General features: G+C 38.4%; 1 protein-coding gene across 3 annotated transcripts in view; it reads right to left on the bottom strand.

The window, feature by feature from the left end:
• Positions 1-27523, bottom strand: part of tln2b (talin 2b) — a 170519-nt gene that overhangs the window by 109730 nt on the left and 33266 nt on the right. Inside the window, exon 1 of one of the 3 annotated variants that reach the window (XM_073868822.1) lies at positions 32-172. The exons of the other annotated variants lie outside the window; for them this stretch is intronic. The gene's annotated coding sequence lies outside the window, so the exon portion shown is untranslated. Of the gene's footprint in view, positions 1-31; positions 173-27523 lie in introns of those variants that run through there. 3 annotated transcript variants of the gene reach the window in all.

Here is a 27523-nt window from a genome sequence, read left to right as displayed (position 1 = left end):
TGAGGCTCGTTGCATCGCTCCAACTAATCACCTTGTGAAGAGTATCATGTGTTTTCAATGTCTTCCACGTTCAAACTGGCCCGCGGCACTTCCAAACACACAGTAACGCTCACGCGATAAACCAGAGTCTTTCCGGAGCTGCTCTCCCCTTAGAGGTTCCGGAGCGGTTTGTTCTGATTCACATTTATTCCTTGTGATCATGTTAAAGGTCTTCGGAGACTTCAGTGATTTTGCTAACAAGCAATGGGGGGGAGAACAAAACAGAGTGGAGTCGGAAAAACAATACGCCCAAATACAGATGCTCAAACAAGAATGTGCAAATGAAAGCAAACAAACTTTTTACATGATGAACGTATTACATCTACTACCACTTAAAACGTGTTTATACCGTATAGGTATTAAAGGGGGTTTTGGTCACTTTTTTAGCTGGTCAGGCTGGAAGGCCAGCTTCACCAGGCTTGGAGGACCAGCTTAAACCATCTAACCAGCCTGGTCAAGTTGGTGGGTCAGACCAGCCTGACCAGCTAAAAATATGTAAATATTTACACACATCTCTAGGAAATGGCTTAATAGATTAGTCCATTTTCTTAAAAAAATCCAGATAATTTACTCACCACCATGTCAACCAAAATGATGATGTTTTCTTTGTTCAGAAATAATGTTTTTTAGGAAAACATTCCAGACTTTTTCTCATTTTAATGGACTTAATGGACACCAACATGTAACAGTTTTAATGCAGTTTAAAATTGCAGTTTCAAAGAACTCAAAACGATCCCAAACGAGGCATAAGGGTCTTATCTAGCGAAACGATTGTCATTTTTAACAAGAGGAATGGACAATATGCACTTTTAAACCACAACTCTCGTCTATCTCCGGTCCTGACGCGCCAGCGCGACCTCACATAATTGCGTAATGCTGTTGAAAGGTCACGTGTTACATATGAAGAGTTTCGTTGCAAAACAAGATAAATCCGTTTTTTTAATTGTTCAGAAATCTTATTTTTTGGTTGTGCATTCCAATTAATATCAATTCAACTGCAGTTGGTTTGTTTTGATTTTAAACCTTCATAACTTAAAAAATACAGCTAAGTAGCACCATAAAACAAAATAATAACATGATAATATAACAATAAACATGTTTTGACAAAAATGTAAAAAAAATGGATTTATCTCGTTTTGCAACGAAACTCTTCATATATGAAACGCACATTTGCGGACCATTTTAAACAATAAACTGACACAAAGAGATTAATTAGTATCATTCGACATACAACAACGTCGAAATGGTCCTCTTTCTCCACACTTGTAAACACTTGGGCGTAGTTTCGCATACGTCATCCGTGACCTCTAAACGTGATGACGAATTACGTGAGGTCGCACTGGCGCATCACAGGACCGGAGATAGACGAGAAGTTGTGGTTTAAAAGTGCATTTTTTTTCTTGTCAAAAATGACAATCGTTTCCCTAGATAAGACCCTTATACCTCGTTTAAGATCGTTTAGGGTCCTTTGAAACTGCAATTTTAAACTGCATTAAAACTGTTAAGTGTTGCGGTCCATTAAAGTTCATTAAAATGAGAAAAATCCTGGAATGTTTTCCTCAATAAACATAATTTCTTCTCGACTGAACAAAGAAAGACATCAACATTTTGATGTGTGAAAAAGTGTGCATAATATTGGCTCTACGATTCAGAATCGTTATTGGTCAGGTATTATTAGTGTATATCTGCATTAATCGTCCCATCCCTAATGTAAATATTTGATATAGTCATTTACAACCATGGTTCCAGATGCAGAAGTGAACATCTCAAACAAAACAGCTGCATATACTCAATCACACACCCATCCGCTTGGGTTGTCATGGCTATAATGTGTGTGTGTGTATTGCTTAACCCCAATTTACAGAGTAGGAGTACTTTAAAATTCCTCTTCCAGATACCAGAGAATCAATTACAATCTTACACAAACTTGCTGTTGATGTTGAAAGTTAATGTAATGGTAAATAGATAATGATGCATCCAAAAACAATGAAGGCTAAAATATTTCTGTTGAAAAATCATAAACAAGGTGAAAACCAATCACTAAGCAAAGTTTTGCACGGTAAAATATAGCAAAATATTTAGCTATAATTTTTTTATAAAAACTAAATATTTGTAACCCTGCCTGTGAAAACCCAACTAATGTCAACCATTTTTCACATAAAATCATGCTAGATAATGTAAACAACATAATGTAAGGAATAATTGACGACGAGCCGTTGAATTATTCTAAAATAATGCACACCCAAGGTGGTAATGCGGCATGACGCGAAGCTAAGTGTGCATTATTTTCAAATAATTCAAAAGACCGGAATCAATTATTTCGCTTATATTCCGCTTTTTAAAGAAAACTAATACCACAAACAAGTGTCCAAACATTTCTCTGGTTGTTATTTTAAGACATTTGACAAGTTAGGTGTGCGTTTTACAGAAAAATAATCAACACACGTGGAACATTTCTTAACCAATCAGAATAAAGCATTCAACAGGCCGTGATATAAGTGACAATATACTTTTGATATCTTCCATATTGACTGAGTAAGGTCATGTCAAAGACTGTAATCAATCAGGGTTCCCACGCCTTAGTTAACTTCAAATTCAAGGACCTTTTAAGGAGTTTCCAGGTCCAATACCCTCAAATTCAAGGACTAAATGTGGGGACACATTTCAAATGAGAGCAAGGTTACATCGTGTTACTTTTAAAGATACATTGTTACAGTTCCCTTTCGAGGGAACTCGCGCTGCGTCGCTGCTGTGACACTTTGGGTGAGGCTTAATGACAAATGACAGGGTGACGCGGGAGTCAGGAAGTATATCGCTATCTGAAATACTGCCAAAGACGGTGTAATAGGGATGCAGGAAGTATGGCAAGGGAGACACAGCTTCTCATTCCCTTCTCAGGGAACAACAGTTACATACGTAACCCAAGACGTTTTCATGTGTCAAACACAACTATGCAAAGAAGCATTTTGGTATGAATCAACATGGGCATACAAAAGATATAAGCATTTAAAGCGAACAGTTTAGCACGTGTGCTTAAAAGTCTAGAATTTTTGTTATCCTACACTACACAGGGAATAATGTTTTTTTTTTCCAGAAAACGACCTGTATCTATGTATGTTTATTTCAAAAACTTCCCAGGGCCTTGCATTTTTTCCCAGATTCACAAACATTCAACGATTTCAAGGACCCGTGGGAACCCTAATTCAAACTTTGATGCTCTAAATCTTAAAATTAGGGACCATCTCTTTGCTGAAATTTGGCAGATTTGTGTAATATGAGAATACATCCGATTGCACCCAAACAATCCTGCTCACTGACCATAAAACGTTACTATCTGAAGCATGGGGACGTTTACATAGTTTATCCTAGTGAACAGAGGTTTTATCCAAATTAGGCTAATCCGCATAAGGTGAACCTGAGCACACAGGGGTTTACAGTTCACACCCTTTTCCCACACTTCTTATCCCGTGGGGAAGGAGGCAATCAAATCTCTTGTTTCAGTAGTGGGGATCTCGTGAGCATTCCCAATTAAACATTCTCCAAATTTCTTATCAGGCTTTTTGTCAGAGAGAACGTCAGTCAGACAGAGAATCAGACTGGCTGATCTCTAGTAACCTTCTTGCAACAGCGTAACATAAAAACCTGCTGCCAGTAATGTAATCAAATCAGGCAGAAACACTGGCATGTTGTTCCAAGCTATTTCTGTTCACTTTCCTTTACAAAAGACTCAATTACAGATACTCCCACCCAACTAGTCCAGCCTGGTGTTACTGTAGATTTACAATATCAAAAACAGCACAACTGAAGGCAGGGGCCATTATCACAAATGCCAATGTGCCAGAGAACAGTAACTGTACATAAAGTGAACATTGTGATTTATGAGGTATGGTAAATGGTATTTTCAAACATATCAAATGGAAAGGAGAGTATTTTATGGAGCAGAACATTGTTTTGAAGCATCCTCAGGTGGCGGATTAGAGTTACAGTAAAACTAAACGGTTTTCCACATTTGTTTTAGTATACAAATCATTGTGTGAGGGTAGAGAGTAATTACCCCCCCCCCCCAAAAAAAAATTGTGACCGTTTACAGACAAACCTTACGTAAGGTGCGGCAAAAAAATATTTATGAAGGCAGATGCAGAGAACAGAGCGGAATTTCACAGCAACAGTTGAAGAACTGATGTTCCAGAATCACTAGAAATTATCTGAGGTCAGTTTTTAAAGACATAGTGTAACTGTAGGCAGTCACAGGCTGCTTTCCAAGGCAGAAAGGCATCAAGGCCTGTCTTCCGAAATACCTTTATTCGAATAATTGAATAAATAAAATGGAGGACCAGTTGGAGGACAGTTTTGTAAAAATTAGGGTTGTAGCGGTTCAAATTACTTACGGTTCGGTGCGTATCACGGTTTTAGGGTCACGATTTCGATACACTAACACGGTCTCACACCCGTGGCGTCAATATTTGACGACACTTGACCATGCGTCAATATGTTGACGCGGAGGGTATACCTTTCGCGTCATTTTTTGACGAGCTGGGGACTTCAATACTATTAGGTACGCGAAATTAAACAGTTGTCGCCTGGCATTGGGGTTAGGGTAAGGTTTGGGTAGGGATGTCATTATGTAAATCTAACCCTAAACCGACGCGAAAATGGTAGAAAATGGTAAGAAAATAGGAAAGAGAATGCAACGGACTTAATAGTATTGAAGTCCCCAGTTCGTCAAAAAATTATTGTGTCAGGTAATATTGACGCATGGTCAAGTGTCGTCAAATATTGACGCCATGGGGTGAGACTGGGTTGGATACACTTTGGTCACAACAGGCTTTTTTTTACAAAAATTAAAACCTAAGCCGCTTTTAACCTCTGCCAAAATTAACATTTTCACTTGTATGTTTCAACTTTACTGTGCACTTCAAAATGAACATAAAATAGCTTTGAACACTGGTAGGGATGCACGATATAAATTAAAATAACTGATTATTTTAATATTATCAGTTATCGGTCTGATAGCAAAATTAGGCGGATAAATGAAAGCCGATAAATGATGGATTATTTTGGTTTGTTGAACCACTTTACTTTCTCATTGCAGGCCATGTGAAGTTTTGATTGGTGCTTTCTGTGACATAGCACAAAGATGACACGTGTTGCGGGCTTAAGAAGAGTATACTAGTCTAGGGCAAAGACAAGATGTCCGGCGTCTGGGAGGTTTTCATTGTGAAAATAATATGAATATTTATCGGCCTATATATATATATATATATATATATATATATATATATATATATATATATATATATATATATATATATATATATATATATATATATATATATATATATATATATTAGGGCTGTCAATAGATTAAAAAAATTAATCTAGATTAATCGCATGATTTCATGAGTTAACTGCGATTAATCGCAAATTAATCGCACATTTTTATCCATTCTAAATTTACCCTAATTTAACACTTTTCAGGTTTTTAATATTCTAATCTTATATACATATATAGATGCTTTATGCAAATGTATGTTAACAACAGCCTGTTTACATTTTAACAGAATCACCAGCCATTGTTTTGTATATGAATTTTCCTTTCAGAAGATTTTTCTTTCTCCATTTTTGTTTGCTGCTGCATCATTTGTGACCTGTGCAGGCAAGTTGAGTCGGAATTAGCAAATTTAAAAAAAATAGTTGTTCATATTTTGACATTCTCTATTAAAACATAGAACAATGCATGATTTGTTGAAATATGACAGAACTACACGTGTTTGAAGTTGAGAGTCAAATTACCACAAACATTTCCACATCCATATTATATTACCACATCAATACCTTAAAATCACTGGTAAAACTAATAGATTTAGCACACACAAAGCAAAAACATCATCAATGTATGTTCAACTTTTTTTCCTTTTGTTTGATTGACATTGAGACAGACTGCTTAAAATCTAAGTGATCTAATATAATGTTACACATCAGATAGTTTTACCCAACAGTTAACCAAACATTTACTTTAAACATAACAGATTATAGAGCCTACCTGCGTGAATTCTTATCAAAACAGATATTTGTAAAACTGTAATTTTGTGTAGATGTCTATATCTCCGGGTCGCGCACTCGCGCGTCTGTGTGCACGCGCTTCAGATGTCAGTCAGTCAGCGTGAGGGGATCGCTTTTGAGTCTTGTCACTCTTAATAACTCTTTAACATTAATCAGGTACCGAACTTTATCTCTCTTAATGACTCTTTTAACATCAAGCAAGTCCTGCAGTCTATTTTCTAAGTCATGCATAAAAGCGAAACCAAAATGAATTGAGACGCATCTTTGTATTAGATTAAGCATTAGCCGGAGGACGGTAACGTTACACCTCTCAGACGTATAAATAAAGATCGTATCAGATGTCCAACGAGCATTTAGAGCATTGGATTTGGTAGACGATTTGCTTAATGTTCTTATTTCTATGAAAACCTTTTACTCATTTAGAGAGAGTCACATTTGTCTGCGTCTCTGTTCATTCAACTATGGGCTGGACCAAGGGTCAAACAGAAATTGCGCGTTGCGTTAATCTCCGTTAATAAAATTAGTGCCATTAAAATGAATTTGCGTTAACGCGTTATTAACGCGTTAATTTTGACAGCCCTAATATATATATATATATATATATATATATATATATATATATATATATATATATATATATATATATATATATATATATATATATATATATATCGGTTATCGACCCCCAAATATAAAGAGTTATCGGTTATCGGTATCGGCCAAAATTTCCATATCGGTGCATCCCTAAACACTGGGTTACTTTTTATATTCTAAGCCACTATCTTTAATTTTTTTTTTTCGCAAGAAGATCAGTTTGTTACATTTAAACACAAAAGGCAATGTGTGTTGTTTGCATGCTATCAACAACACCCTGGTGATGACGCCACAATAAGCGACTCATCATATTAGATGTATTGCACGAATTTTACAGACTTAAATGAAGCTGGAGGTGCCTCTATTAGCGTCTTTTCTTCTTCGCTTGCCGCATTTAACGGTCCGCAACAAACACACCAACACGTGAGGAGGAACTGTGAGGTTGGTTTTATGCATTGTTTTTACCAAGAACCGTTACACCCCTAGTAAAAATTGAGGATTAGTATTTACTTTTCTACTTTCGACTGCATTTCTAGAAAGAAATTAGCATAAACTGTCGCTAAATTGACAACACTGCATCAGTGTTGAGGCGATATGCCCCATTGTGAGATCATCCTAATGTCAGCCTGTGTGGGGATTCGAACCCAGAAGCTGTTCCTTGCTCTGCAATGCTCAATCTGTTGAGCTACAGGAACACTGCATGCTATTAACCAGAATCAGACTGGACCAACAACAATGTTCATTCTAATCTAAACAGGTCCATTCAGCAGTATAAAATATAGACTGTAAAAAAATATGGACGTAGTGTCTGTGACGTCACCGATAGGTTTGTAAAGAGCTTTTTTGAAGCCAATAGTTGGCAGGGCTTGGCGTCACCATCTTAGCATCGTGTCACGCGCATCACTCCCAGACAACTGAAAATGGGTAAAGAGGCGGGACGTGGGTGAAGCTGAAGGGCTGGTTCCTGAAACCACGCCCGCCTAGCTCGGCGGTAGTGACAGCAGTGGCAGTTTACCCGTCACTCAAGAGGTCGCGCCAAAAATTATGCAGAACTTTAAGGCTTAATATAATTTAAACGGATGAGTTACAAAAAAAGTAGCTATATAGACCAAAAATATGTTTTGTACCAGGCTGTAAACACTTTTTTCCCCACAATTTATTTCTGCTGTAAAGTTGGGTATGGGAATTGACTCCCTTTTGGAGCCAGTCTCTAGCGCCCAGTTGATGAATTGCAGTTTAAGTCACTTCCGTGTTGGCCCTTGTCGGAAGGTTGGCCCTTGGTATAAACACAATCTTTCAAATTAATTAAATCCACAACTTCCATAAAACAAGTCAAACATGAACCAACTGATGAACTGAGCACTGCAGGAAATGGACGCTAACCCAACCTCTAACCTATTAATATTTGGCTCCACGTGTACAGCAGCAGCAACATAAATCCCACGCTGCCTGCCAACGACAGTAAATCACAACCCTGCAATCTTCCAGCCAAAGCAGCCATCAAAGTAGGGACACCAGACAAAGGGAGAGCCAGGTCTGGAGAAACCCCAATGTCACACTGAATGTAACGTCTGGAACGGGGGCCAAGACCTTGACGGGGCTGTGTAATGGAGCGGTTCTCATACACACAGCGCTGGTGATATTTGGACAATGGCAGATAGCACTCTCTTGCCTAAGTCTGTGACATCACATGAAAACTATCAATAGTGTATACCTGGGCTAGCAATGTCGGTCCTCCTGGCAGATTTTAGCTCTAACCCTAATAAAACCTGTAGTGTTCAGGTGACTCCTCAGGTGTGGTTGATTAGAACTGGAAATCGGCTCCCCAGGACCAACGTTGCCTACCTCTGGTGTACGACTGTATGTATACAGAGAGAAAGAATTAGCGTGGGATGTGACTCTTACTGGCTAGCTTTAATTGCTTGATGTACATTTCAACCTGACTGTCACTGTTGCCATGACAACACTACATGTATAACAGACCTACCCTGTGTCCGAAATTGTCTTTTCAATACTATATAGCGCACAAAAATCAGTGTCTACTGATCAGGTCTACTGCTTCCGGTGAGATTTGTCCGTGTGCATTGGACTGATACTAATGATGTACTTACTGTAAGTCTGTGATTGGTTACACAAGTTACATTTTAAGATACCACCAGCATTTCAGACTGAAGTCTTCTGAAAGCGTTTGTCTTGCAGTGTGCCCTTGACGTAACAATAACGAGTCTAGACAAGAGGTGAAGATGCTGAGGGGAATGAGTCTGATCTTTACAGACTGCTTGAAAACAATTGAAAAAGAAAAGTGATCTGTCTGTTGGCCAGTGCCACTGGAAATGGACAGTAATGAAGAAAACACTTAAAGGTACATTGTCTTATTTTCATTCATATAAGTACAAACACCAGACATGGATTTGATCAGAATATGAACCAGACCGGACTCAAACCTGTGTCCTTGTACATGTAGAAATTTAAATGTCCCATTCTTTCTTTTTTCTTTTTTTTTTTTTTTGATGCATTGGTTGTGTTTACAGTGCGCAATATAACATGTGTTCATGTTTCACGTGTAAAAAAAAACGCTGTATTTTTCACACAATTTACTAATCTGTATAGCGCTGTTTTCACTGTCCTCAAAACGGGCTGATGTTTTCCTTGTTCTATGAAGTCCCTCCTTCAGAAATACGTATCGAGTTCTGATTGTGTAGTTTGTTTAGTGCAGTGCTTCTCAATTATTTTCTGTCACGCCCCCCCCTAGGAAGAAGTAAACATATCGCGGCCCCCCAACTCTCCGCCGCGACTGTAAATAGTATAATTGGTCTATAAAATTACACATCTGCAAAACATTGTATCCTTATTGACATTAAAGAAAACACACAAAAAAAAAAGAAATATCAATCAACTTACAACAAAGAATAACTTTATTAACATTGTTTTTTTAGTCTGTAACAGAAAAGACTAAAAATGCATCAATTTGCCTGAAATAAAATAAATCAGTCCTTATTTACAGTATATTTTTTGACCATTTGATACTGAAAAATTAAATTAAATATAATCAATAAATAATAATAAAAAACTCAAGCGGCTTATCAGCGTGTTTGGGTTGTAATGTCTTTAAGTGACGGTGCAAAAAAAAAACACTTCCTGAAAAAGTATTTTCCTCGGGTCTCGCGCGCCCCCCCTGGTGTCGTTTCGAGCCCCCCCTGGGGGTCCCGCCCCACTATTTGAGAAGCACTGGTTTAGTGTGTTGTGATTCGATAGCAGCTTAGCTTGCTGTTAGCTTAGCTGGCGACAGACGTATTTCTGTTGGTGGAGTTAAGTCAAAAAACTGTTCTACTGACGTTATTAAAGCAGGAAGTAGAGGGCTGTAGTCCAAACCGGACGTTCGCTGTAGGTTTTGAAAGGCGAATTCTGTTAAAGAAAATATATCGCCTGGTATATCTACAGGTATTACTTATACTATTATAGCAACATTACACATTAACTAGGGTTTAAAAAAATGGGATCAGAAAGAACGTGACCTTTAAACATTTGGGCTAAACTGTCAAAGACAATGTAGTTGTGATGTTATTAAGACTCCCTTACCTAGAAATGTCACATTTACCTAGCAACTACCTGTCCTGAAAGTGTTTACTAGGACTGTAAACAAGGCTAAACTTTCCTCCCCATATATTCAGAAACAAAACAATAGTCTGGTAGTTGAGTTAGATAAAGCTTCCAAGCAAGACTGACATCCCTCTGCTGTCAATGCCCTTACGAAAATTTATCATTTTACTACAGTTAAAGGGTCAGTGACAAAAACGGTTTGGCAAGATGAGAAATTTAAAAATATTTTTTTTAAAAACTTGTTTTAAAAGCAGCATTAGGTATATTTCAATGCACATAGTGTATTCATGATGATTTTATGCAATAAAAAATTACATTTGCACCATTTTTATGAAAGTTAGGACTGAATGGACCTGACAATGTCAAATGGTGTAACCGCCAATTGCGCCAAAGAATGAGTAATATTAAATATTTTATCCACCTTGATGGCATGTAAGCGTAAAAAAACATTTTAAAATATAATTTTATTAGTTATTTCTAAATGTAAATTTAAATGCGTTTTTGTAAGATTTGTCTGGAAATATGCTGAAAACAGCTCTGTTTTCTAAATAATATAAAAAATGTATGTAAAAAAATCATATTACAATAAACAAGATTATTATATTTTATTCCAAATTTTTTATGAATATATTTATATTTTCATAAAAAAAATACTAGTTACACCAATTGACACAGACCGGTTACACCACATTGACATTTTTGCAATTATCCCCCAAATATTCTTTCAAAATGAAATAAACCAGAAATTTTGGACTTGGTCCACAAAAAAGAGAATGTATGCAAGTAAACTGCAAATTTATTTGAAATTTTAACCCTTTTACATTTGATTGAACCATACGGACACAAAATAATTAACGTCATGTCATTGACCCTAACACCAAACAACCATTGGTTACTGTAGTAAAACCATGGTAACCACAAAATAAACATGACAACCATGGTTTTCTAAAACCATAGTCAAACCATGATTAGTGTAGTAAAACCATGGTTTTACTAATAGTAATCAATACTACATAAAAACTGGCTACTACACATGGCTACTACACTTCTACCACAAAAAACATGGTTAATTTTTGTAAAGGTGAGCCTTCAACTTTCTTGCTATACGGGCACCATAATGATGAACGATTGGTCAACAATAAAACTCGGTGCTAAAAATGAAAAGTAAACTCTGAGAGTCCAATACAAACAAAAAAACTATCATTATTTGTTGAAGAAAAAGATCACAAGACCAAAAGCTTTACAACAAAAATAAAAATAGAGGTTTCAATTGGCTTCAAAGATGACAAATAGCAAAACATGCTCCAAATTATTGTCTTCATCGAGTTGATAAAAAAGTGTGGGTCAGATGGATGGCAAATAAGTGTGCGTTTCTGGTGAATATGAAGAAAACACCGGGAACAATGTACATGGCCATTCACCAAAACTTGCCTAGTGAGGATGGTCAACCAAAACAATAGTTCTGAATAACTTGACTAACCAAGTTTCAACAACTGTGCTTGATAATTTTTTTTTTCTGAAATCTGTTTTGGCAAAAGAGTGTTTAAGGTCTTGGTAATGTTTAATGCTACAATTCAACTCCAATGGGAACACTCAATAATTACATGCAACAATATTTAGTATGCAAATCATATATCGACAAGTTCAGCGGGGACTGAAATGTACAGGATGCCCACAGACTTCGCTGTGAGCCATAAAGAAAATATGGGAGCAGCTGTAGGTAAAAAAGAAATAGATAGGAAAGAATAAGAAGGCTTGGAGCACCTAAAAGATTAGCGGTCGAACACATGAAGAGGGATGCTTCCATGCTTCATTAGTAACTCGAGGGAGGCCCTTTTTCATGCTCCACATCCGCAGGTTTCCAAGGCAACCGGAGTTTGGTCCATTCCCAAGGCCAGTGGCTGTTGTTGGGTCCCATTTACAGTGCATGAAGCCTCTTTTCGATGTACATGCCACTAATTCTGAGACCCAGGCCCCCACCAAAAGGATCAAAAGATTTTTATATTTCATTACGGACCTTTGGGAAGAGTCGAGGCTGAATGACTTTGACAGTCAACACTAATACTTATCAAAGCCCCTTTTGCTTTGAGTCGATACACCTGGATATGTAGATAAAGTGACTCTCATTGCATTTAATTGCCAATTTTATTTGCATGGATTAAAGAGAGAACATGATTGGTGTGTCACAAATAGGGCTGCAACAACTAATCGATAAAGTCGGTAATGAAATTCCTTGTCACCGCCAGACATGCGAACGGTGTGCTTATAATTAAAGTCAGGTGCTGTTTCTTCAACATGTCGAGCTGTGTGCTCAAAGTCAGGCACGTTTTCTCCATTCAATGCGAGTTGCACATTTATCAGGCCCTTAAATAATATTTATGTGTTTATCTGATTAGTCGATTAATCGATTAATCATTAGTCACAAATTATAGTATGTCAAACTGCTCAGTAAAAAATTTTCTTTGGTCACATTTCAGAATAGCAAGTTAAATTCTTGTCTTAACCACAAATATTAATAGCCACATTTGAAAAGAGAGCGGAGACCTTGTTAGAAACAGGAATTCAACTGAAAATATGATCTTGCTGAATCATTGCTGCTGATCCAAGGGCTTTGTGCCGGCGAGCACTTATCAGGCTGCATGTTAAACAGTTATTCCAAAGCCATAAAATCCCCAAATGCTACTGAACGAAAACTGTTAATGATCCTGATGTTGGTAATGAAATGAAGCTTCCCTTAATCAGTACAGTTTTAGAGGCAAAATCAGTGCAGCATTAAAAATCTGATGTAGTTTGGGTGCATGGAAAATGCATACAAATGTCTTACATATTTTTGAAGACTCTCTAGATCTATTACACCAATTTGTTTTAATCAGTAATATATGCATGGTACTCTGTCGAAGCCAAAATCCGTCTTCAGCTGTGATTCACTAGGGCTGTTTCCGAAATAGCCCCCTATACCCTTAAATGGTAAACATGATTTCACCAAGTAGGATGTGGTCCTGGATCAACATTTTTATTAACCAGATTGCAGGATTAGGATATTTGAGGGAACATCCATTTCTAGTAGTGTCCGAAATTATAGTGGACATTACTGACTGCAATAACGAGTGTACAACCGATGTACATTCACAGCGAGCCACTAGTCGTCAACTTCTTGGCGGAAGATGGCGCCCACACTGCAGTGCTTCCAGCAAGCTTAAGTGTCCGAATTAATTCATTCGTTTTCATTCACTTATTCGAGTGAACTATATTAGTGGACTAATTTAGGAAATACTGAATGAGGGTATGGGGGCTATTTCGACGCGATGCCGCTTTCTTCCATTGTAATGAACTGGATGTAAGATATCCGACGATGGGCGCCAACATGTTACGCAAAAACGTCAGTCTGGAGCCAGGGCATGCGCAGAAGAATAGTCCGTGGAGCCGGGAGGTGGGGCCGCGGTATCAAAGGTCCGCCCAAATTCTTGTGCGCCCAATTCATCCACACCCCTTGAATGTCTCATTTGACTGGCTTGCTAAAATAAGTAAGGAATAATTGACGACGGACCGTTGAATTATTAGAAAAATAATGCACACCCGGGGTGTGAAGCGGAGTGGCCGTTACACATCGGGTGTGCATTATTTTTCAATAATTCAAAGGCCCGTTGTAAATTATTCCAATATACTACGGTTACCACACCTCAAGACATCTTAAAATTATATATTTAAAGGGATTCGTCCGGTTTTTGTACTTAAATGGCTATTGTGAGTAGGACTATTTCTTCCGCATCTCATTCAACGGCTCTTTTGCTTCCAAAACATAATTTTAAAGCTGGCAATGGAGGCTTAAGCCGTTGATAGCATTCTAATGCAGTTATTAATGAAGTTATTAGGAAGAGAACAAGAGTGACAGAGAGACACAGAGAGAGAAAGAAAGAAAGAAAGAAAGAAAGAAAGAGCGAGAGAGAGATTGAGTGAACAAGGCTACCTCTGTGCGTCTCTAAACAGCGCTGTTATTGCCTCGAAAAATCGTCTGTCATGTTAGTCCATTATTACAGTTAACTATGCGAAGTGATATAAAACCGTAATGCGGTCAAGAGAGCTGCCTGGAACTACGTTCGCCGTGCATTTCCCAGAAAATAATTGCACACTTCAGAACGTTCATCAGCCAATCAGATTCAAGCATTCAATGGACCCGTAGTAAGTAAAATACAACTCATTTTGTCGGTGCGAAATAACACAGGAATCAAAAATTAATAGTTAGTTATATCTTCCCTCAAAGCTCCGAGAGTCCGCTCAGAGAAGCTGTGAATCAAAAATGTCAATCATAACAAAACGCCCCGTTTCTATACACGGCAAAGAATGACTTTCTTACTTAGTATTATTGTCTTGTTTTCAGTAAAAAGATCTAAAAATTCTTGATAACAAGGACGAAAACCATCTTTCAGAAAATTTTATTGGAAGCGTAATAAATGTTTTATTTTGATCTGAGTCACGTTCGTTTGCATGGAGACTGCGTGGAGTTTATGACTAGTTATGCATGCCAGCCACCAGGGGGCGATCAAAGAGCCAGCAGCGTCATATTCAAGATGTATGAGTCACACCTGCATTGAACACTTTCAAATTACACCCCCTCCCTGATGTTTCTCTTCAACCTCTCTCTCGCTTAATTGAGGACTGTTAGAAGAAACAAAGAAGTTTTTTCATTTCGGGTGGTCATTATATCAGTATGCATAGGGTGAATGGGCAGTACGCAGACCAGGTCACTGAAACTGGTCATTAGCGGGGGACAGGAGAGGCGTGGTCGAGCCTTGTCTGTGAGTTACAGCCCGAGGCCTGGTCATGCCCAAACATACGACTTTAACTCGATTCCCGTAATGAGCTTGGAGGTAATTTGGTGGGTCTGGGATCAGCCTTTCCTATAATACATCCTAAAAGAGCCATGGTTTACACTTTTGTAACATTTTCCTTTTCTCTTCATGTCGACTTATGTTAAACAATGCTTATAATTGCAAGAATTAAAAACAAAACTGATTTGGTCATCTTATATACGTACCCCTATAACCTAGAATACTATTAAAAAACTGGTCTTGGGTCTCTAAACAGTGAGCCTGGCATACAGCACTCCAACTAGCGACAGCAGACAAATGTCTGTGAATCAGATATAGAAACAGTCAAAAGTGTCCACACGAAGGGTGAGTAAGGCTACATTAAAAGCCAAAAAGATCATTTAAGAAACATCAAAAGGTAAAAAGGTGTAAATGTACTGTGATAAAATGCAGAATTATTTTGCGACCAACATGTTGCATTTAAAGCTTGACAGACATGAGTGTCAATAAACGATGACAGAAATTTCATTTTAAGGTGAACTGTCTCTTTAAGTTATGTCAATGATCATGAATTTAGCAGCTAAATTATTCCTATGTGACACAGACTAGCAACGCTGACAGTGAACTATAAGAACCGTAAAGTGATGAAACGACACTTTTCCACGGCACACTAAAGTCAATGTGACATGATGTTCCCTGCATTCGTGTCATAAAGCTAAACTGGGAGCGGAAAGAGGAAACATCAATGCCGACAACGCTGGCATCCTTTAAACACTTCTTAGGAGTAAAAGCCGACTACCTGCTTGCTGCTCTTTGAGTTCCCTGCCTCATGAATCGCCCACACTTCCAGAACACAAAACCATAAAACTGCATAATGATTTATAACGCTTCATCCTGGGGGAGCAATAGGAAGCCATTCCCATGGGAAACCCCTTCCTGAGCACTGTGGTGTTTGGATGTTGAGGGCAATGGACAGGGAGAAAAGAGAAAAAATGTGCACTTTTTCACATGACTCTCTATGGCCATCTGACAAAGCTGAAGTGCTGTCAAGCCTCATAAGAGAAAACATTCTACATGGCCAGATGACTTCCATTTTGGTGAGAAACCTCAAATCCCAAGACACGTTTTAAACAAGTTAATACACATATCTGAAATGTGGATAGGAATTTTGTGCCCCTAAAAACCACTGATAAGTCATTTGGGTCAGCCGAGCTTGAAAGGATCAAGAAGGTCAAATCTAGGACTGCATGAAATAGGTCAGAAGAACTCACAGTAAAAATATTACCACAATATTTATGGATCTTTTTAAACTAGACTATCAGTAAAATTCATATTTAATATATATTTTAAATATATAAACCATATGATTTGAACTAATGTCTACTTGTTTATTTTGCTTCTTATCAGAAATAAACTACTCTTATTGATTCTTTCAGAGTTTACTGGAAGTTGCGTTTGTTCCATGAAAACCATTTGTTTATCAGTCCTTCCAAAAAAAATTTTTTTTTGTGATTGTTGCGGACAAAAATCCTTGATCTTGCGGCACGTTTTCTTTAAAAGTGCGATGAAATATGCAGGATATTTATGTCATTTTATGCAATTAAATTGTGGGAACTTGCGGAAACTGCGGGAACTTGCGGGAACTTGCGGGAACTTGAGGGAACTTGAGGGAACTTGCGAAATCTGCGGGAACTTGCGAAATCTGCGGGAACTTGCGAAATCTGCGGGAACTTGCGAAATCTGCGGGAACTTGCGAAATCTGCGGGAACTTGCGAAATCTGCGGGAACTTGCGGAAAATGCGGGAACTTGCGGAAAATGCGGGAACTTGCGGAAAATGCGGGAACTTGCGGAAAATGCGGGAACTTGCGGAAAATGCGGGAACTTGCGGAAAATGCGGGAACTTGCGGAAAATGCGGGAACTTGCGGAAAATGCGGGAACTTGCGGAAAATGCGGGAACTTGCGGAAAATGCGGGAACTTGCGGAAAATGCGGGAACTTGCGGAAAATGCGGGAACTTGCGGAAAATGCGGGAACTTGCGGAAAATGCGGGAACATGCGGAAAATGCGGGAACATGCGGAAAATGCGGGAACTTGCGAAAAATGCGGAACTTGCAAAAAATGCGGTAACTTGCACTTGTTCACTTCACATAATCACGTCACTTCATTACGTTTCCATGGCAACAGGGGACATGGCTGTGCTTGTGTAAAGTAATTGCAACATTTTTCAACTTTCTGCTAAGATATATGTGATTTTTGCTATAAAAATGCTGGGATTATGAAATCATGCAAGCCCTGCATATTTTGCGCACATAAATCTGCAATTTATACTGCAAAAGTGCAGCATATTTTTTAAAAGGCCCCCGCATAAATATGCGGACTTTGGCTGATTATGCGTTGAATCATGCGATCGCATAATTACGTTTTTCTGGAGGGACTGGTTAATGCCGTTACTGCTGAAACTGTCTAATCGAATAAGATTATGAAATCAGTGACTGCAATCAAACTATAATAAATATAATTTGAATCGATTTTCCATATTTAAAGAGCACCTTTTGTCTGATTCATGATTTCTTTGGTGGGCAAGTGTGTATGAGTACATGTTAACAATATGCAAAAGGTACAAACCCCAAAGTAAACGATGACGCGAGTTATCGTATCCAATGTAAATCTCTTTTCTTGGAAAACAACAAACATACGGATTGTAAGCAACAGTTTACTTCCTGGGATTGGTGACGTAGAGAAGACCGACATTATCATAATTCCTCCTGCTTGGGACTCACAGCCTGTAAATTAACTCCTGTTAGCATTGCAGTTTGACCGAATCTTAGTGCAGGAGCGATGGTAAGGAGTGATGTCAGAGGTATTCAGGCCAATCACAACGTACAGATTAGCTGGCCAATCAGGGACACAGAGCTTTTCAAATTTGTGCGTTTTAGGAAGAGAGTAAAATCTGGAGATACAAAAATGTACGGTACGTGGAAAATAATGTGTTTTTTAATCATAAACCACGCAAACATCATTGTATTATACCAAATACTAGGGGTGTCACGATTCTCCAAATCCTCGATTTGATTACATTTTCGATTCTAAGGTCACGATTCGATCCGATTCTCGATTTTTACATATTTTTTATATGGCATATAATTTAGACAAAAATGATATGCCATTATTTATTATTATTATTATAATACTTTAACATTAACATGCACATTGCACAACTCGCATGGGGGTTTGTGGGCTTCACTTAACGCGAGAGCTTGTAGAGAGAGGATTCCTTCTTGCACACACATGGACTATGCGCGGTTGGCAGTTACATGGATCGGGCGGATGACGTGACGAAAAATAATATTTTAATTAAATTCGGTCGACTGCTTGTTATTAGCTGTGTCCTTCTAAGCATGCGACCTCTCTGCCTTTCGTAATGGCAGCCACAGAAGTTCAAGAAGAGAACTGAAATGAGACGGTCTAGCCTTCTGAGGACCCACAATTTGCGTCACCTGCTGCACACGCCCCCAGTAGCGCCCACCGCGCCTGTCAGCAGAAAACAGCGGAGACATTTCTGACTTATTAAAATAAATATGTAATCAGAAAAATATTAATTTATTTTAGAACATATGACACATTGATGTAGATTAATCTATTCAACAGCATATCAAATAATCAACCTAGAAATATACGCAACATAAACAGAATAATATTAACACAAAACGTAACTTATAATACTAAAACAGTGACAAGAAAAAGTTTTCTAATAAATACACACTATTATTTAATAAAGCTTTTAATTGTTTGGGTTATCCTCGGCTGTTAAGGATCCATTCGTTCTATCATTAACAGCGCGGAGAAATGAGGATGCATTTTGACACAGCTCTTATCAACGCCGGCGAAGGAGGTACGTGGCAAACTCAAAAAATGAGAATTAAAAACAAAGGAAATAGAAGGTCAGAAAAGGGTTGCCTGGAATAAGTTTTACAAAGTGGTAAATCAGGAGTGCAGGCTATGTAATTTGTGCGTTTAATTTAGGGTATTTATTTATTTATTTTTGTCCCTGTGCGTAAATCGGAGACGGAGTTCACTGCTGATATTCTAGAGCTTTCTAGTCTCGCGGCTGTCATCAGCAGCGTCTTGCATCGCCCAGTCAGCGGATGGCGGGCGGGTGCGGTTTTGAAAACTGGTCAGAAACGTTGCGGATGGATGGTGGACGGATGATGAGTTTTGTTATGCGGTTGCGGATGAAATAATAGTCCATCCGCGTATCTCTAACATGGACTTAATTCACATGGACTTAATGCGTGTGTCTTGGACTCATAGCATCTGAAATAAATCCAGCATCATAAGCAGCTGCGCGTCTCTCTGTCTCACTTGCACGCGCTTTCGCATCTGTCCGAAGTCTGAACATAAACTAAAGTAGTAATCCTTATGTATTTGTTCAGTTTTATGAGTTTCATGCAAGCTGAGGCAAACTATCCTTTTGTTTAAAATATAACCCGCTGCATCTTGCGCCTCCCTCACTATCGCGCACATGCAGAGAGCTGCGCTCTGTCCAAAGTCAGATCACTGTTAATCCTGTTTATGATATGCATTTCAAGGAGTTGTAGCAATACACCCCTCGTGTTTAAAATATGATCGCTTTCTGCTGGACAGATGTTTTTAAAGGCATCTCTAACAGTTTTTTTCCTCGCTTGGCAAGCCGACCACACGTGAAATGGGGGCGTGGCAGCATCGACGATCCCATTTTTTAATTCGAAGTTCGAAGCTGTGACTTAATTTCGATCGATTTCGATTTAAAATCGAAATCGTGACACCCTTACCAAATACACAAAATAAAGGTTTTTTTGCAATGAAATGGGTGCACTTTAAAGCTTTTTCGTATTGTATATTGTATATATCACATTATTTTCCAATTTATTGCATATTGGTTTTTTTGCCCCTCTTCAATATCTTGCAGCCCAAGCTATCTCAAGGTTTAGCTTGGCACCTTGTTTTGTCTAATGAAACACCACAGCTCCATTAGTAAGATTCAAATACCCCTAAGGATGCTGTCATGCCCTCTTTTTCTCCCAAGTATTCAAAGCGTGACTGCATGAATGAACAGTGCTGATATGCAAGAAAGCATATGCTAAACAGAAGCACAGTTTCCCATGTACAGATTTCTGATAAGCCACATAACAAGAGCCATTTGAAGACAGAGGAAACACAGAGGTCACAGAAGACTAAGAATCAATTTAAATCTTTCAAGAATTCAAGACCAGATGAATAAAAGAGACACTGTGCTCGAGTCACTGCTGGTGGCACATTTGCTCTTTGGTGACGTCACGTCCAGCCCGTACGGCTGGAATCTCTCACTGACATGGAAGGAACCCCTTGTTTTGAATGAGTATGATACTGTGTTTCAGCCCCTGAGGAATCGCTATTCAGGGATGTGATGGATGTCTGAAGTGAGCTGATTCATTCAGAACAGATGGAAAGGCATATCTAGAGAGGGAACAAAGCAATCATCATAGCTTGTTTGGGCTTACAGGGTCAAAATTGTGATTCAAAAAGTCCAATGTCATGTGTTTATAATATAAGTACATTTATTAAAGTTTATTTGTAATTCACAGCTCATTCAGCTCATTCTTGTGCACAACATTTTGATCAAGTATAATGTGAACCATAAACTCATCAGGATTTGTACATGTTTACGAGTTTGTGAATTGTACGAAACCATACGATTGTAATAAAATGAAAAAAAAAAACACCCCTAACCCCAACATCCCAGAAGCAGAAGCAAATCATTCAAAAATGTCAGGGCTCCAGACTAACTTTTTTTACTAGGAGCACAGTGGCCCTCAACTGAAAATTTTAGGAGGCGCAACCAGAAAATTTAGGGGCACATACCGTAATTCAACATGCTTACCAAATTTTCACATTTCTACTAAGTAATACACTGTATTACTAATAAATACTTTGATGATATATGCAGAAAGTACAATGTGCTGTTTGAATTCAGTGTCACATCACAAAAAAGGTCAATTTACTGGTCGCACATGAGCGACTGGATGTAAAATTCAGTGGCACACTCTCAAATTTGGTGGCAGTCTGGAGCCCTGAATGTATAAATGTGGTCGTAGGAATTAATACTATTTAACCCACCTCAAAAATACAAACAAATTGCCATGATATAGCGTTGGTTTGGCTGTTTATTTACACTACTGACAACTGCATTTTAAAAGACTAAAAGTGCAAACTTTTGAAAACTGTACAGATTTTGTCTACATTTATACCACATAAAATTGCAAGTTTGTGCAAACTGGGCAAACAGATAGACAATATATACATAAACGCCTCATAACGTGCTGGAACATAATCCACCGTCGCCGCCATATTGGTTGAGTCTCCTTGCTCTACAATAGCACCAGTCATTCGGAGTCAACAGAGAGTGAGCAACTATGCCCGTATTTTGTGCAGCTTACCAGTCCCTCCTGAAAAACGTGATTATGCGATCGCGTAATAAACGCATAATCAGCCAAAGTCTGCATATTTATGCGGGGGGGGGGCACTTTTTTTTAAATACGCCGCACTTTTTGCAGCATAAATTGCAGATTTCCGTGCACAAAATATTTTTGTAGCAAAAATCACATATATCTTAGCAGAAGGTTGAAAAATGTTGCTTTACTTCACACAAGCACAGCCATGTCCCCTATTGCCATGGGAACGTTATGAAGAAACGTAATTATGTGACGTGAACATCATTGAAAAGCTGCAAAAGCTGCAAACAGTTTTTGCAAGTTCCCGCAATTTTTGCAAGCTCTTGCAATTTCATAGAATGAAATTGCATAAATATCCATTTTTTAAGAAAACGTGCCGCAAGATCAAGGATTTTTGCCCGCAACAATCACAAAAAAAACGGCGTTTTACTGAAAGGACTGGCTTACGGTTGCAATAACTGGTGCAGTATTGATACTGTACCAGATCGCATGGGATTACCTTTTACAAGTAAGACTGAAAAATAATTGGTTATTTTTCCATTTATATATTATGTCATTGTAACTACCGTTACTTACGTGTAACCAAACCGTTTGAACATCCGGTAAAATTTTGGGGAGTTATGATCATTGTAGTTGGGGATACACCTTCCTCAGTAGAAATAAATACAGGGGCCCGCACTGGGAAACCATCCAAGATGGCGGCCGCTCTGATACGTCAACCCTAATCAGCAATGTCAGTCTATGAAGCGTCTAGGTATATTTTGGCTGTTTCTCAATTCAAAGAACGCAAAAAACTGACTTGCGTTCTCATGGAAACCGGTCTTGCCAGGCGACCTTGGAAAAACGAACTCAGAATGTAACGAGAACACAGAACGCACTTGTGAGAATTGAGATGTGTGCGATCTTCCCTGTTGGTCACCTGACCGTTGCCATTGTTTTGCCGCAATGACTTCTGGGGCATAAAGCGATTTCAGCGCGCAAGTCTGCACTCAATGTATCCTCGATATCAAGAACACATTCGTGTATTTTGATGCGTCCTCTGTACTTGCGTTCTTGAAAATTGGAATTGAACTTCGACGGTTAATGATGACGTAGAGCGAGAACACAAGGATGCAAGATCGCTGAAGAACGCTTATTGAGAAACAGCCAATGTCTATGGGCAAACATGCGTACGCATATTATGTGTTCAGACGCTGTTACATCGCCAACTACTGGCCTGGCATAGTTTTTAGTAGTTTTTATAGACCTGTGTAAATGTGACAACGCAAAGGAAAGTTTTTTTCCCATTTTTAGTGCACTATTGTTGTGTAAATGTACCATGCACCCGATCTTTACATAAGAAGTACCACCCCACAGTTTGGGATTGAGCAATGCTATCACATGGCAATTCATACATATTTTACCAGGTGGCTAATTCGTATTCGTACGACCACATGCATACATTTTTGTATGATTTGCTTTTGCCCCTGTGATGTTTTTTTAATAATAATATGTTTTTGTATGATTTACTTCATACAAATTCATACAAATTAGCCAACTCGTAAGAATTCTCATGAAATCAGGCTGGATTGGACAACAATTTCATCATAATGCCACCAAAAACTACGGGATTATGTGAAACAACGGGTCTTTGCTTCGAGTTACAACATCGCCATACATTTTAACCAATCAGAATCCAGTAGGGCTGCATAATTAATTGAAAAACGAATCGGGATTTCAATTAAGGGTGAAACAATTACATAATAGCCAAAATCCTCAATTAAAGCTGTCCATTCGTGCTCATTTCTGTGCATTTCGGCAGTATGTTTGGGCAACAAATACAGTCATGAATCAGAGATTTTAAAATGTATAAGTTGACGTGTCCTTTAGCCATTCATTTTAGATTTTTTACTAACAACATAACTCCCATAATTATTTGTTATTTACATTATAATATTTAGCTTTGGATGTTTAAAATTTACCATGCAGCTGCTTGACAGAAAGTTAAAAAAAAATTCAAAACTTCAATGTAAAAGCTATTGATCGCTAATAGACCCCTTCACGGTTCACGTCACAGGCGGTTCCCACTGCGCATGTCGGGGTAAGAAAAGTCATTACAGCAGATTGAGTTGCGTATTATTCGGTATCGTCAAAAATGCCTACTTACGTCGTGGGCTGTGAAAATCGCACGAGGTCTTCCGTTAAGTTTTTGCAATTCATGCAGAATCTCAAAAACAAAAAAATACAACATCTGCGGCTGCAAGCAATTAACGTGCAGACTGGGACAATGCAAATATCAAAAAGGCTTGTGTTTGTAGTGCTCACTACATTTGAGGTAAGTCATCATTTTTCAGCCCTGTTAGATAAAATTATAAAGCCTGGATGGTATGAACAGTTTGACCCCATGCTGCGCGCGCACCCGATAGTCATTCAATGTTTACAAACCTTGAAGGGGTCTATTGTGCACCCCTAGAATCCAGTACAAAATTTTAAGGCTTGCAACATCAGCTCCGGCCAACCGAACAGAGCATTACATTGCCACAATTAAGTATTATGCAAAACCGCAACCCACATGTGTTCATGGGAACCTCTATTCAGCTCAAATGAACATACTCACTATGAGCAGTAGGCATTTGAGGTAATATAGACATTACAGGCAGGCACCATAGCTACATGCAAACCAACATTGTGGAAAAAATCCTGAATTGCAGTAGGAAACTTAATGAACCCAATCTGATAGGGAAGTTAAATCATTATAAGCAGTTGCTGATAACTTCATTTGCTCATTAAAAGCCTCTGTCTCCTGGCAAAGGTAGCTAATTGTCTATTCATCTGCGCTCATTACGTGACCTATAACGGTTAAAATCTTAAGACCAGATAAAAACAAAAGTTACTTTCAAACAAAGATTTTATTTCCTTGTAAAAGGAAACATTTTGAAGAATGTTTTGGTGTACACAAACCACTGATGCTTAGCGGTGAAATGAAGAGCACATAAATAGTTCAATGGTCAACAACTGCAGCTCATGTGGCCTTCAACCTTTTTAAAAGTAACTGAGGTTTAATTTTTATTATAGAATCATGAACCACAACAGTCTCACAAGGGAAACATGTAGGGCCCTATAATTTCCGCGATCACGGAATCGCGGACGGAATCACGGAATTGGCTAATTAACACGGAATCTAGTATTAACGCGGAATTTTGCGGAATTTTACATTTTTTGAATAAAATTATGTTTTTGTGTGGGAGACGAACGTATGTCTGGGGGAAATGCAGACCGGGGAAGTAAATCTGGGCGACACGCCCCCTCCCGTCGTTTCAGACCCCCTCCAAAACACTGAAACCATGGTGAAGCGGCTCTCCACGACTCTGCTTTCGTCAGCGAAAAAATAAAGAAATTCGACGCTAAGCACTTAGTTCCGAGCAGGTCTCACATGACTTTTATGTGACCGGACAACTGTTATTTTGGAAGTTTTGTCAACACTCTGTTCACGGTGAGCGCAAAGATACATGCACTCTCTCTTCCACGTATGTCTCACTGTAGCCTACCTCTCTCACATGCACGCGCTCACGCATCTGTCCGAAGTGCGAACACAAATCCTCATGTATTTGTTCAGTTTTATGCATTTCAAGCGAGCTGAGGCAAACTAACTATCCCTCGCATTTAAAATATAATCATCTGCATCATGGTGCCGCTCTCCGTCTCTCTTTCGCTCGCACGTGTACAGAGCTGCGTGCTCATGCTTTCCTAAGTCATATCACTATCCTGTGTATGTTTGTAAAGTTATATGCATTTCAAGCGATTGTGTATAAAATATGGATCGCGTTCCGCTGGATTGATGTGTTTAAGGCACGAAGGCACCACTGCTTTGACACCTTGTTGTAGCCTCCTGCAACAACACTAAACAATGCATTGAATTGAGTTGTGTGTGCGTGTGTAAATGCATCTTTTATAGTCATTAAGTAATCCTGTTATCCAGTTTTTCCCTAAAGCATTTACATTTTAATCATTAACATTAAAGGCACACTGTTTTTATGACTAAAATAACAGTAAAGGGTAGGGATGCTCCGATCAGGATTTTTGCAGCCGATACCGATCACCGATTTGTAATCTTCGTGATCGGCCGATACCGATTCCAATACCGATTTTTTTAAAGCTGATATGCAAGCTCTTTGATGACTGTAACTGTTACAATCTTTCTAAATAAAATAATACCACGGATGTTGCCTTTGTTATATTACTTGCAGTAATTAGGTATATTATTGTTTTAATAGAGACTCAAATAAATAAGCACAACAAATATTTATTCTGCAAAGAGAAATTTAATATGGCTTTAAAAAGGCTTATGTCTCCTAAAAGTACTGAAAATAAAACACTTCACAGACTTTACTGTATTAATTAAATATACACGCATTCGTATGAAGTATAAAAATTCTTTAGTCAAGAGCAGAGAGTGATTTTATTGAGAGATGAATTAGGTTACTGCAGCTTTAAGACATGAGAGAGAGAGATCGCTCTGTTCACGTGCACTGATGACAGGCTGCTGTGTGTGTGGGCGGCGGCTAAACGCAGACAAGCAGGTGTGAGGAAAATAAAAGTTTAAACGCTCAAAACTTTAAGACGCATGCAAATAAGAAACTTTTGGCATGAGGATGCAATTGTCCGTGATAGATATGTGTTGTATACGCTGTTTGATGGGGATGTGAAGACGCCTCGCGCTGTTTAACGGAGCGCGTCCTCCGGTAAATACGCATATCTCTATAAAGGCAAAGAGAGACATACAAATCTGCACGCTGCACATGAGCAACAGGTTGTAAAAATGCTCGCGCTACGTAAAAAATGTCTTTAATTGCCGCCGCATTCAGGATCCTTTTGATGACAAAAGTAAACAGAAAGATCGGTTTATGAGATCGGCAGATTTAGCGAGCACCGATCGAGTCATTTAATGCCATTATCGGCCGATACCGATCGCCGACCGATCGATCGGAGCATCCCTAGTAAAGGGTAAAAAATATAATTGCCAAAAATTAAAACGGAATTTGCAAAAATTAAAACGGAGAAAACGGAATTTGGGAAAAAATTAAACGGAATTTGGGAAAAAAATAAAACGGATTTTATAGGACCCTAAACATGTAACATTTACAAACATGTGGGCAGTGTGAAGCAATGATCTAGCAATGCTTATCCATGCACATCCAAAACATTTGTGTTGCAAATTACGTACACTATGCATTCACACTATTAATTATGTACACTACTATTATCCAGTGTATGAATTTTTAAAGAGTATTAAAAGTATCATAAACGTTGAGTGCTTACAATTCAGTCCAGTATACAACACTTAATTTATTCGATTAAAAGAATGCATCCGCAACGTTTTCATTGTCATGTGACCCGTATGTCCTTTAATTAATGACGTCATCCGAACAACTGTGACATAGTTTATGTATGTGTTGTATAAAAAGTACAAAGAAATTACGAAGAATACATTTCTCGTTACCTGAATCACTTAAAGAGCCGACTGTAAATTTCCGGTATTTTTATTATATTCACTTTTTATGCTGCAAATATATTTATACTATCCCGCGAGGCCTTGCGGGATAGTAAAGTGTCGAATACTCACTTAAAAATCTGGAAAAAGCTGGAAGTAGTGGGTCACGCGGGTATCGGGTGTTTCAAATACCTTCAATTCAGACATACCACTCGCCTCACATACTGATTTTTGTCTACTATATAGTAGGGCTGTGTGGTTTTTGATTTAAACAATTGCAAAAATTAGATAATCGAGATAAAACAATAACTGTGCTATTAATAAATATAAATTGCATGCTGCTGTGTTTGTAAGGCACTTTGAAGGCACCACTGCTTTGAAACTTACTTAATAAAAGGTTAAAAATATGCATGTTTTTCAAATGTCCTGGAGTAATCGTCGTGATTATGATTTTGCCCATAATCAAGAAGCCCTACTA

Source organism: Misgurnus anguillicaudatus, chromosome 6, assembly GCF_027580225.2.
Source record: "Misgurnus anguillicaudatus chromosome 6, ASM2758022v2, whole genome shotgun sequence".
In the NCBI taxonomy this organism is placed as follows: domain Eukaryota; kingdom Metazoa; phylum Chordata; class Actinopteri; order Cypriniformes; family Cobitidae; genus Misgurnus; species Misgurnus anguillicaudatus.
The sequence above is the reverse complement of the archived record's forward strand: the minus strand, read 5'-3'. Positions and strand labels throughout refer to the sequence as shown.